This window comes from Tachyglossus aculeatus, chromosome 2 (assembly GCF_015852505.1).
Source record: "Tachyglossus aculeatus isolate mTacAcu1 chromosome 2, mTacAcu1.pri, whole genome shotgun sequence".
Classification (NCBI taxonomy): domain Eukaryota; kingdom Metazoa; phylum Chordata; class Mammalia; order Monotremata; family Tachyglossidae; genus Tachyglossus; species Tachyglossus aculeatus.
Window position 1 is genome coordinate 104462612 of NC_052067.1, and position 10909 is coordinate 104473520.

General features: G+C 39.2%; 2 non-coding genes across 2 annotated transcripts; both read right to left on the minus strand.

Moving 5' to 3' along the window:
• Positions 1-1044: 1044 nt before the first annotated feature.
• Positions 1045-1182, minus strand: LOC119924716. The gene has a single exon (XR_005449412.1). It is a non-coding gene; the product is annotated as a small nucleolar RNA SNORA7 (small nucleolar RNA).
• Positions 1183-6256: 5074 nt separating this feature from the next.
• LOC119923686 lies at positions 6257-6393 on the minus strand. The gene has a single exon (XR_005448933.1). It is a non-coding gene; the product is annotated as a small nucleolar RNA SNORA7 (small nucleolar RNA).
• Positions 6394-10909: the final 4516 nt, after the last annotated feature.

Here is a 10909-nt window from a genome sequence, read left to right on the forward strand (position 1 = left end):
TCTTTCTTGATACTTAAAGGTATAGGAATGACCCCTATAAAAATAGCACTTTTAACTGGGAAGCGTGTCCTGTGAAAACCATTTCCCTCAGATCTGGGTTTCGCAAAGCAACCCATTTGATTAAACCAGATGAGTGATTAGGTGCAGTAAAGCTTTCTAATAAGCACCTGAAAATGGGCAACCCTGAAATTCTCTTTCTAGATGAGGATTAGGGTTTTTCTGACTTGGACATTTATGAGGCAAAAATCAGTACAAATTTAGATGCATATTTATAAGAATTTATAAGAATATGGTAACAGGAGATGTTACATATGCATATGTGTATATATATATATATATATATATATATATGTGTGTGTGTCCTGTTAGCTTATTCTTTCTTAGTTCAACGGCAGCCATGTATTTTTCAATCTAATGACAGGGAAGTGCACTTAATGCTTTTGTTTGTAATTTATATCAATCAGCTAAATGCCATTCAAGTGAGGGCATCCTTGGGCCTAGCTACTGATGGAATCGGGAGTCTGCATGATTAGCGGCTGCTGCTGAGGGGTCCTATCTCCCTTCTTTGGAATGGGACAGTTCCAAGGTTCACAATAGTCTTCTGTTTTTTCTATTTTCAGAATATTGCATTTCATGGTCCTGAGTACCAGTCTCCACAGTATCCACTGGGTACCTAGTGTGTGCAGGGCACTGAACTAGGTATTTAAATAATATGCAAAATGGGGAAAATATGTCATCCTCAAACAATCAGTGGATCAATCCACTGTATTTATTGACTGCTTTATGAATGTTGAACATTTCTCTAGGTACTTGTTTTGTTGTTGTTGTTGTTGTTGTCTTACGCTGTAGTCTTGTTTCTGTCCCATGGTGATGCCATGGACACATGTCTCTCAGAATGCCCCACTTTCATCTGCAGTCATTCCAGTAGCGTATGTCTTGGTAAAAATATAGAAGTGGTTTACCATTGCCTCCTTCTGTGCAGTAAACAAGTCTCTGACTTGGACTCTTTCCCATACCACTGCTGCCCAGAACAGGTGAGTTTTGACTTGTAGCAGATTGCTTTCCACTCACTAGCCACTGACCAAGCTAGGAATGGAATGGGTATGCCTCTGCTGGACTCTCCCTCCTGTAGTTGAGACTGGTAAAGTACTGGAAACTCTCCAGGTGCAACCCTGAGAGGAAGTGCTTGTTTTATTATTTTATTATTTAATATCACCAATGTAGGTGCTCTTCCTACAGGCATTCACCAATTAAAATGTGGATAGGAGGCAGAGTCCTTTTGAATTATGATAGTAAGCTAGGATCTATATTATACTTTAAATTACTTCAACCTTTCTTTGGAACTTCATTTTTTTTTCACTGGGGACATTTGTATAATAATAATAATAATAATAATAATAATAATGGCATTCATTAAGCACTTACTATGTACAAAACACTGTTCTAAGTTCTGGGGAGGTTACGAGGTGATCAGGTTGTCCCATGTCTTAATCCCCATTTTACAGATGAGGTAACTGAGGCACAGAGAAGTTAAGTGACTTGCCCAAAGTCACACAGTTGACAATTGGCAGAACCAGGATTTGAACCCATGACCTCTGACTCCAAAACCCGTGCTCTTTCCACTGAGCCACACTGCTTCTCTAATTTCCTGAAGTGCTTCATACTTACCTTTCTTTCAGGTTCTTCTTTCAACACGGTTTATCAGGGACAGTCATGATTTTTATAGAATCATTGGCCAATTCCATAAACATATACAAAATCCTGGAATTGGAACTCTTAAATATCTTCACTGGAATAGGAGAATGCTCAGTAAAATTTCCATATGATTCCCACAAAAATCCAGATCTTGGAATACAGAATTAATCTGAGCAACTGAAACATTCCACTGTTCCCTCTTCCTCCACTCTCCCTCCCTCCTGGTTGTTGAGAATGAAAATTTGAATGGTATAAGGATGGGGTGCCATCCCAATATCCTGGGTTTCAATACAAATGATATGCCCAGTTAACTCATCTGGAAATTTGCCTTTCCTCCTCCACACCATATCTTTTCTCCCTACTATCAAATCTTTGAAAAGTTACTAGGTCAAATCAACAGGAGAGCTAATAAGGTGAAAGACATACTTAGAAAGAGAGATAAAGGGAAAAAGGGAAAAGGAGCTTAGGGGAAGATAAGGTTATAGAAGGAGAGAGGAAGAGGAGGAAGAGGACTGGGAGCTGGGAGGAAGAAAGGAAAACATCACAAATTTAACCCTTATAGGACAAACTCTGTCAAAAGCTAGAGGTTTGCTTTACCCAGTGCAGATTTTGGCTAAGATCAATTTGTCGACTGGGAAAATCCCTCAAAAACTATACTAGCCTCATGCAGGCTTGGGTTCAAATCCCAGCTCCGTCAATTATCAGCTGGGTGACTTTGGGCAAGCACTTAACTTCTCTGGGCCTCAGTTACCTCATCTGTAAAATGGGGATTAAAAACTGTGAGCCCCCCATGAGACAACCTGATCACTTTGTAACCTCCCCAGTGCTTAGGACAGTGCTTTGCACATAGTAAGCACTTAACAAATATTATTATTATTATTATTATTATTATTATTATTACTAACAGTGGGGAAACTGGTTGCCAGTGGTGAGCAAGCACTATTTTTATTTTTCCCCTCCTCTGCGAAAACAAGGGCTCACAATGCTTTTGTTTCACTGCTTCCTTCCAGTAATAATTGAATAATCATATGTCATTCTCTACCCCATCAAATACCTGATACATTATATTGCTTTCCAGACTTTTCCATAGCAACAGATTAAACTAATAAAGAACAATTCCTTATCTTCTTTACACTTAATAACATTTATGGCATAGGAACTTGGGTTCAAAGCAAGACCTCTGACACAAAAAGCATTATTGTACAGCAAGAGTCACTGGATTTGTTGCATTTTACATAAATAATATAATGTAGATAAGCCTGGGCTGAGTGACAGAGTAAGAATAAAACAGAGTAATTCATTTAAAGATGCCTTATTGTATGTTGTAGCAACACAGAGAATTTTAGCATAGACCATAACACCCATAACCCTCTGTCACAGAATCTTATATCTTACTGTGATCTTATATTACACTATTCATAGCAATTTATTACTTGGAAAGAAACAGTATCATGATTAAGTTTTACTGAACTTGAATGACTTTATCTTGAAGTGTTTTCGATAATAAACAACTTAGAAGTATCTTTAGTATCAGTAGGCGAGTAGACACCAGAAGGCTAGATAATACAGGAATGTATTTATTTACAGGTTGGGAATGGGTATATAAATATATGGCAAACAAGTGAAATTGATATGAGAATATCATAAACAAATCTAAAATAAAAATACATCCAAAATGTTAAGGTGGTCCAACACAGCAGATGTAAACAATACAAAGTACACAGGAACTAGGGCCTAAAAGGGTTTCTTTCCCTGTCAGGCCTGGATCAAATACTTATTAACATTAATTTGAAGTCTGGGCATGGAGTCTGAGAAGACATGTCCCAATATGTTCCTCTGAAAGTCAATATGTTACAGTTCATTCACAGAAAGGATACTTCATAAGCTACCTTGTCGCCTGCTTGATTACTGCTTCGATCATGCCTTATCAGTCACTGCGGAGAGTTGTACCTCTTGTCCCTTTAGGTCCTTCCCGCAAGCATAGTCACCCAAGTAATGAATTAGTGACATTTAATGGGGATCATGCTTTGTACCATGGGGCTGCCTGAAAAAGTGCCCATTTGCCCTGGACACAGAGAGAGGACTGAGGAGTCCCTGATCACTACCACAGTACCTTATGGGGACTCTCCAACCAGACAAACAAAACATTTGCTGGGGATTTAAGGTCCAATTAAAGTCATTCCTATTCAGAAATAGTAATTTTGCTACAGGATAATGAAAAAAGTTATCCCTAACTTATCATGTAGAATAGGGGAAAAGTCCTCCCTGTTCTCTTTAATTCATTTTCCTCACCTGTAAAAGGGGTGTAATTGTGGGAACCTGTTGTGTCTGTGATGTTTTGTGGATTTGACATGCAGTGCTTCCACACTGATTACTGTATTTTATAATAATGTGAATATTCAAAGCACACCTTTGACAAGAGAGGTCATGAGTCTAGAGGGAAACCAAGCTCGTAACACCATTAGTCAGGACCAATTACCGACTTTCTGTTCTTTTTATTTAGTTTACACATATATGGAAAGAGTACTTTAGGGGCCAAATAGAAGACAATTCAAATCAGAATTCAGATGCCTCATACATTTATTAAAACAACCCATCTTGGGTGCTATCAGAGACCTAGGGGTAGCTTCTAAGAGTTCTTCAATTTTCCAAAGTGCCTTCTATCTTTCATTTCAATTTAGTCTCACATCATTCCTGTGAGATAGGCAGAGGCAGGCATTACTATCCATTCTAAAGGATAATAAAGGAAACAGAGGTACAGAGAGGTTAAGTATCTCTCCTAAGGTCAGAGACTGTAAGTCCCATGTGGGACAAACATTATTTGCTTGTATCCATCCCAGAGCTTAGTATAGTACTTTGCTTCTGAAACAAAGTAAGCGTTTAACAAATACCATACTTATTATTATCCAGTAGAAGAATGGCAGAGCTCATTCTGGAACATATGTTTATGTCCCTTGACTCCTCTACCTGAAGTATTTGACTAGACTGTGCTATCTCCCTTGATAACCCATTGGTCACTGCTTAAATGAGGTCTGTGAACTTGCAATGCATTCAATGCACTTCCAAGTCTCATTTTAAGCATTTAAACACCACTCCTTAATACTTCTAAACATTTTTCTCCAATATTGTTAATTTGCCCCTAAGAGCAATTTTATGGAATTATACATTTTTTCAAAAATAATTGTTTCTTTAAAAATGATGAAACAAAAATGAAATTCATAGTCTGTCAATAAATTATAGCCAATTTATCAATGACCATGCAGCTGTATTCACTGTAGTTGAAAAAAAAAGCTCACAGTGTTTACATAGCCTTTGAAAGCATAGCATCTTAGCAGGGGGAACAGGAAGCCACTGGAGTAATTAGAAAGGTATACTGTAGTGCATGTAATAGTAGAAGGATGTTTGTATTATAGTCCAACACATCATTAAGGATACAATTGTTATTTAATGTGGCACAATCATCTTTCTACTCTTCATGAAATCCACTTAAGTAATTACCTTCTTAGCTCATTGGCTCTCTGAGCTGATGGTTAGGAAATTTTATATCCAAGGAAATATTAAACCTGGTTTCCACAAGAGCCCTATTTTTAGCTGATTTGTATTTATTAACATTAGCCAAAATGAGGAACCATCTTCCAATATGAAAAACTGAGGAAAACAGACAAGTGAAAATCTATTTGCTTAATAAAGATACATTAACCAAAGTTGCTCCCAAAATAAATGCTACAATTTAAAAATTGTATTTATTTTATTTTGTTAGTATGTTTGGTTTTGTCTCCCCCTTTTAGACTGTGAGTCCACTGTTGGGTAGGGACTGTCTCTATATGTTGCCAATTTGTACTTCCCAAGAGCTTAGTACAGTGCTCTGCACACAGTAAGTGCTCAATAAATACGATTAATGATGATGATGATGATGATTACACCAAGATGAGATGTTAAACCAAAATATAGAACCTTGGTGGAAGTCATGCTGGACCACACCAGTGGATCCTAGAGAAGCAGCGTGGCTTAGTGGGATGAGCACGGGCTCTAGAGTCAGAGGACAAGGGTTCTAATCCTGACTCCACCACTTGTCTGTTATGTGACCTTAGACACGCCACTTAACTTTTCTGTGATTCAGTTACCTCATCTGTAAAATGGGGATTTAGACTTTGAGCCCTATGTGGATAACCTGATTACCTAGTATCTACCCCAGTACTTAGAACAGTGCTTGGCCCATAGTAAGGGTTTAACAAATACCATAATTATCATTATTATTATTCTTATTACCCTGCAGCTTAGGATTCTGTCTCCAACACTGGCTCCAATGTCCATGATGAACACATTAATGATCTGTTTTGTTGTCTAATTCTGTCAAGTCGGGTTCGACCCATAGAAACGTCATGGACACAGCTCTACCAGAATGCCCCACTTCCATCTGCAATCGTTCTGGTAGTGTATCGACAGAGCTTTCTTGGTAAAAATACAGACGTGGTTTACCATTGCCTCCTTCTGCACAGTGAAAGAGCCTCCACCCTCAACTCTCTCCCATGCTGCTGCTGTCCAGAACGGGTAAGTTTTGACTTTTAGCAGATTGCCTTCCACTCACTAGCCACTGCCCAAGCTAGAAATGGAATGATATGCCTCTGCTTGACTCTCCCTCCTGTAGTCGAGATTGGTAGAGTACTGGAAACTCTCCAGGTGCGACCCTGAGACGGTAATGGGCTGTTTCACCTGTCAGTTTTTCAAGATCGCCCTTTTCAATAAGACCATCTATTGACTATTCTCTTTAAAACTGTGAAAACCAATGATTCCTGGAGCTACATATATTTTTAGTAATCTAGCTCTTATTTTCCTAAGCTAGCTTTAGATTTTATAGTTACCAAGAAATGCCATTAAGACATAGGAGGAAGCATGGTTTAATGGATAGAACATGGGCCTGAGAGTCAGAAGTTCATGGGTTCTAATCCCAGCTCTGTCATTTGTCTGCTATGTGACCTTGGACAGGTCACTTCACTTCTCTGGGCCTCAGTTACCTCCTCCATAAAATGGGGATTAATAATAATAATAATGATAATGGCATTTATTAAGCGCTTACTATGTGCAAAGCACTGTTCTATGAGCTGGGGAGGTTACAAGGTCATCAGGTTGTCCCACGGGGGGCTCACAGTCTTAATCCCCATTTTACAGATGAGGTAACTGAGGCACAGAGAAGTTAAGTGACTTGCCCAAAGTCACACAGCTGACGATTGGCAGAGCCGGGATTGAGACTGTGAACCCCACTTGGGACAGAGACTGTGTCCAACCCAATTTGACTGTATTCATCCCAACTCTCAGTACAGTGCCTGGCACATTGTAAGCACTTAAACAAATACCATTAAAAAAAAAAAAGATGGGCCATTTCAAGAACCACAACAAATATCTTTCCCACACATACTATGAACTTCTTTCAAAGTATCATTTTATGATTATCACTGGAATAACTTGTGTATATGATATATTTTTATAGACTTATTTTTTTAAAAAGGCAACATGGAAATATAGCTTTGAATGATGTTTTATATCTACATCTATTTATCTATATCTATATCTCGCCCCATATATATACCCATTTTAAACTTAAAACTCACTTTGGGAAGATGTAATGTTTGTGTTTACTATCATTTCAACGAGGTAAGCCTGAAATACCTTTATCTTATTTGGCAGATCTATGTTTGATGCTCTTTGTTTGAACAGAAGTGTCAGCTGTATTTTACTTTATTATATAAAAAAGTTTCAGAATTTAATTAAGGGTCAAGTACCAGCAGTAGATAAATGCAACAGCTAAAGCATATTTCTGATCACTCTTGAAGTCTGCAATCATGAAAATTATTATCATTGAGTAAAACTGGTCTCAATGATGGTGACTAGGAGATGGAATCTGTGTTACTCAGCCATAATTTACATAATAATGGGTTCCCAGTTTTCATCAGCACCTTTTGTTTGTACAGTGCTTACTGCTACAGTAAATTGTCAAAATGTCATTCCTCTCCAATCAGCCAGAAAATATCAACAGTAAACAAGGCACACGAAGAAATTCTCTGATTAAAAGTATGGCATGGGTAACAGTAAAGCTGAAGTCTCCCTGATAGTCTACAGCATATTATTCCACTGATAAGCTTTGGAAAATTACTTTTTTCTTTGTTGTAATGAAGAAATACCACTATATCCCCTGATCTTGGAAATATCACAGGAGACTAATTGATTTCTACATTTCAGTGGGTATCCTCTGACTGTGTGACAGTTGCTCTTCCCTATTTGTACTACTCTCATTTAGGGCTGACGCTACTGCTAAAGAAAAAGTCCAGAAGAAGGTATGACTCATCGGTCTCCTTGCTGACCTCCCGGCCTCCTGTCTCTCCCTCGCTAGTCCATATTTCGCTCTGCTGCCCTGGATTATTTTTCTTAAAAATGGCTTAGTCCACATCTTCCCACTGCTCAAGAACTTCCAGTGGTTGCCCATCTTTCTGCCCATCAAATAGAAACTCCTGACCATCAGCTTTTAAGCACTCAATCAGTTTACCTCCTCCTATCCCTCAATAACTGCCATTGATTGATTGATTGATTATGTGATAGACTGAGATGGCCCAGTAAGCATGTTACCACCACATCATCTTTAAATTCCTTACAAAATAATGTGTTTGTTTCCTAAAACATCAGCCTGAAGCATTTAATGACAAAATCTCACATTTTTCATGACTTCATCACCACATGATGCTCTGCACACAGTAAGCGCTCGATAAATACGATTGATGATGACATGAATGTTCTGCTGACATCTTAGGCTCAATTTGTCTAAAACAGAACTCCTCATCTTCTTTTCCTAACCCTGTCCTCCCCTAAATTTCCCAGTTAGCAATGCCAGCATCCTCCCAATCTCTCAAGCCCACACTCAGGTAATAGCCTTGACATCTTGCTTTCTTTTAATTCTCACACTCTGTTTGTCACTAAATCCTGTTTAATTTTGCTCAACAACATTTCCTGGATCCAACGCTTCCTCCTGAGGTTCAGGAAGTTGTCACAATCAGACCAGACTACTATATCAACCTCCTCACTGATCTCCCTGCCTCCAGTATCTCCCTTCTCCAGTGCATATTTCATTCTGCTGTGTGTATCATTTTTCTGAAATACCATTCTGCACACATTTCCTCACTACTCATAAACCTTCAATGGCTGGCCATTCCTCACGTTACCTTTACCTTTGCTTCCTGACCTTTACCTTTACGATACTCAATGAACTCTCACCTTTTACTTATTCCAACGCTTTTGCCACATCATCCCAATTCACATTCTTCATTCCTCTCAGACTATCCTCTTGTTTCCAAATGCTTGCTCACATGCTTCCTTTTGTCTGAGACATCCATCCCCTTTAAATCCATAAGACCACAGCTCTACCTATCATTAAAGCTCATCTTACATTCCAACTCCTTAGGGAGACTTTCCCAGATTTTTTTTTCTTCTCCCGGGTTCATATCTTCCCAGTTAACACCATAATATTTTTACACAAATACCACTCTTCTAGACTCACTACTACCAGTATAACATTTGCATAATAATGACTTAGAATCACTACCACCAGTGTAACATCTTCATAATAGCTCTCTTCCTTCCTTCAAAGCCCTGCTGAGAGCCCACCTCCTCCAGGAGGCCTTCCCAGACTGAGCTTCCCCTTTTTCCTCATCTCCTCCTCCTCCCCTCCCCATTGCCCCCCTCCTTCCTCCTCCCCAAAGCACTTGTATATATTTGTACATATTTATTACTCTATTAACTTTATTAATGATATGTATATATCTATAATTCTATTCATTCTGATGTTATTGACACCTGTCTACTTGTTTTGTCATCTGTCTCCCCTTTCTAGACTGTGAGCCCGTTGTTGGGTAGGGACTGTCTCTACATGTTGCTGATTTGTACTTCCCAAGAGCCTAGTACAGTGCTCTGCACACAGTAAGCGCTCAATAAATACGATTGAATGAATGAATACAGTGATTTACATAACAATAATAATTATTATTTTGGTATTTGTTAAGTGCTTACTATGTGCAAAGCACTGTTCTAAGCACTGGGAAGGATACAAGGTGATCAGGTTGTTCCATGTGGTGCTCACATTCTTAATCCCCACTTTACAGATGAGGTAACTGAGGCACACAGAAATTAAGTGACTTGCCCAAGGCCACACAGCAGACAAGTGGAGGAGGTGGGATTAGAACCCACATCCTCTGACTCTCAAGCCCATGCTCTTTCCACTAAGCCATGCTGCTTGCCAGGTACTGCACTAAGTGCTGAGGTAAATACAAGCTAATCATATTGGACGCAGGCTATGTCCCACATGGGACTCACAGTTTAAATCCCCATTTTACTGATGAGGTAAATGAGGCACAGAGAAGTTAAGCGACTTGCCTGAGATCACACAGCAGGGAAGGGGCAGAGTCAGGATTAGAACCCAGGTCCTCTGATTCCCAGGCCTGATTTTCCTCTGATTCCCAGAACTGATTTTCTTTCCCTTCTACTGCCAAGTACAATGCTATTTGCCAGGCACTGTACTAAGCACTGGGGTGGATACAAGTAAATTGGGATAAGCAGTCCCTGTCCCACATAAGGCTCATGATCTTAATCCCCATTTTACAGATGAGTGAAATGAGGCACAGAGAAGTAAAGTGACTTGTCCAAGGTCACATAGTAGATGAGCAGAGGACGTGGGATTGGAACCCAGGTCCTTCTGATTCCTAGGCCTGTCCTCTGCACTATGTTTGGAAAAGATGGCATCGATGGTGCAATTCACCTATGGATGTGTGTCTGGTTGAAAGAATTAATGCGAAAATCACAGTCTCAGAAACAATGTCCACATCTAAAGCCTGTCATCATCATCATCAATCGTATTTATTGAGCGCTTACTATGTGCAGAGCACTGTACTAAGCGCTTGGGAAGTACAAATTGACAACATATAGAGACAGTCCTTACCCAACAGTGGGCTCTATCCCTTGCTGTATCATGGATGTTTGTTATTTGTAGTTCTTACTGTTGTTTTTGCTTTTGCTTCTGTATCTCTCAATTCTTAAGCAATTTCTTTTGGGAAAGAGCTGCTCCATTCTTCGTTGCATTTCTCTCTGCTGTCCTCCCTATGGCAGTTTCCTTCCAGTTTTCAGCTGGAAAACAGTATTGTCTGAAGCTTTGTTTCAACTTCGTTGAAAGCAC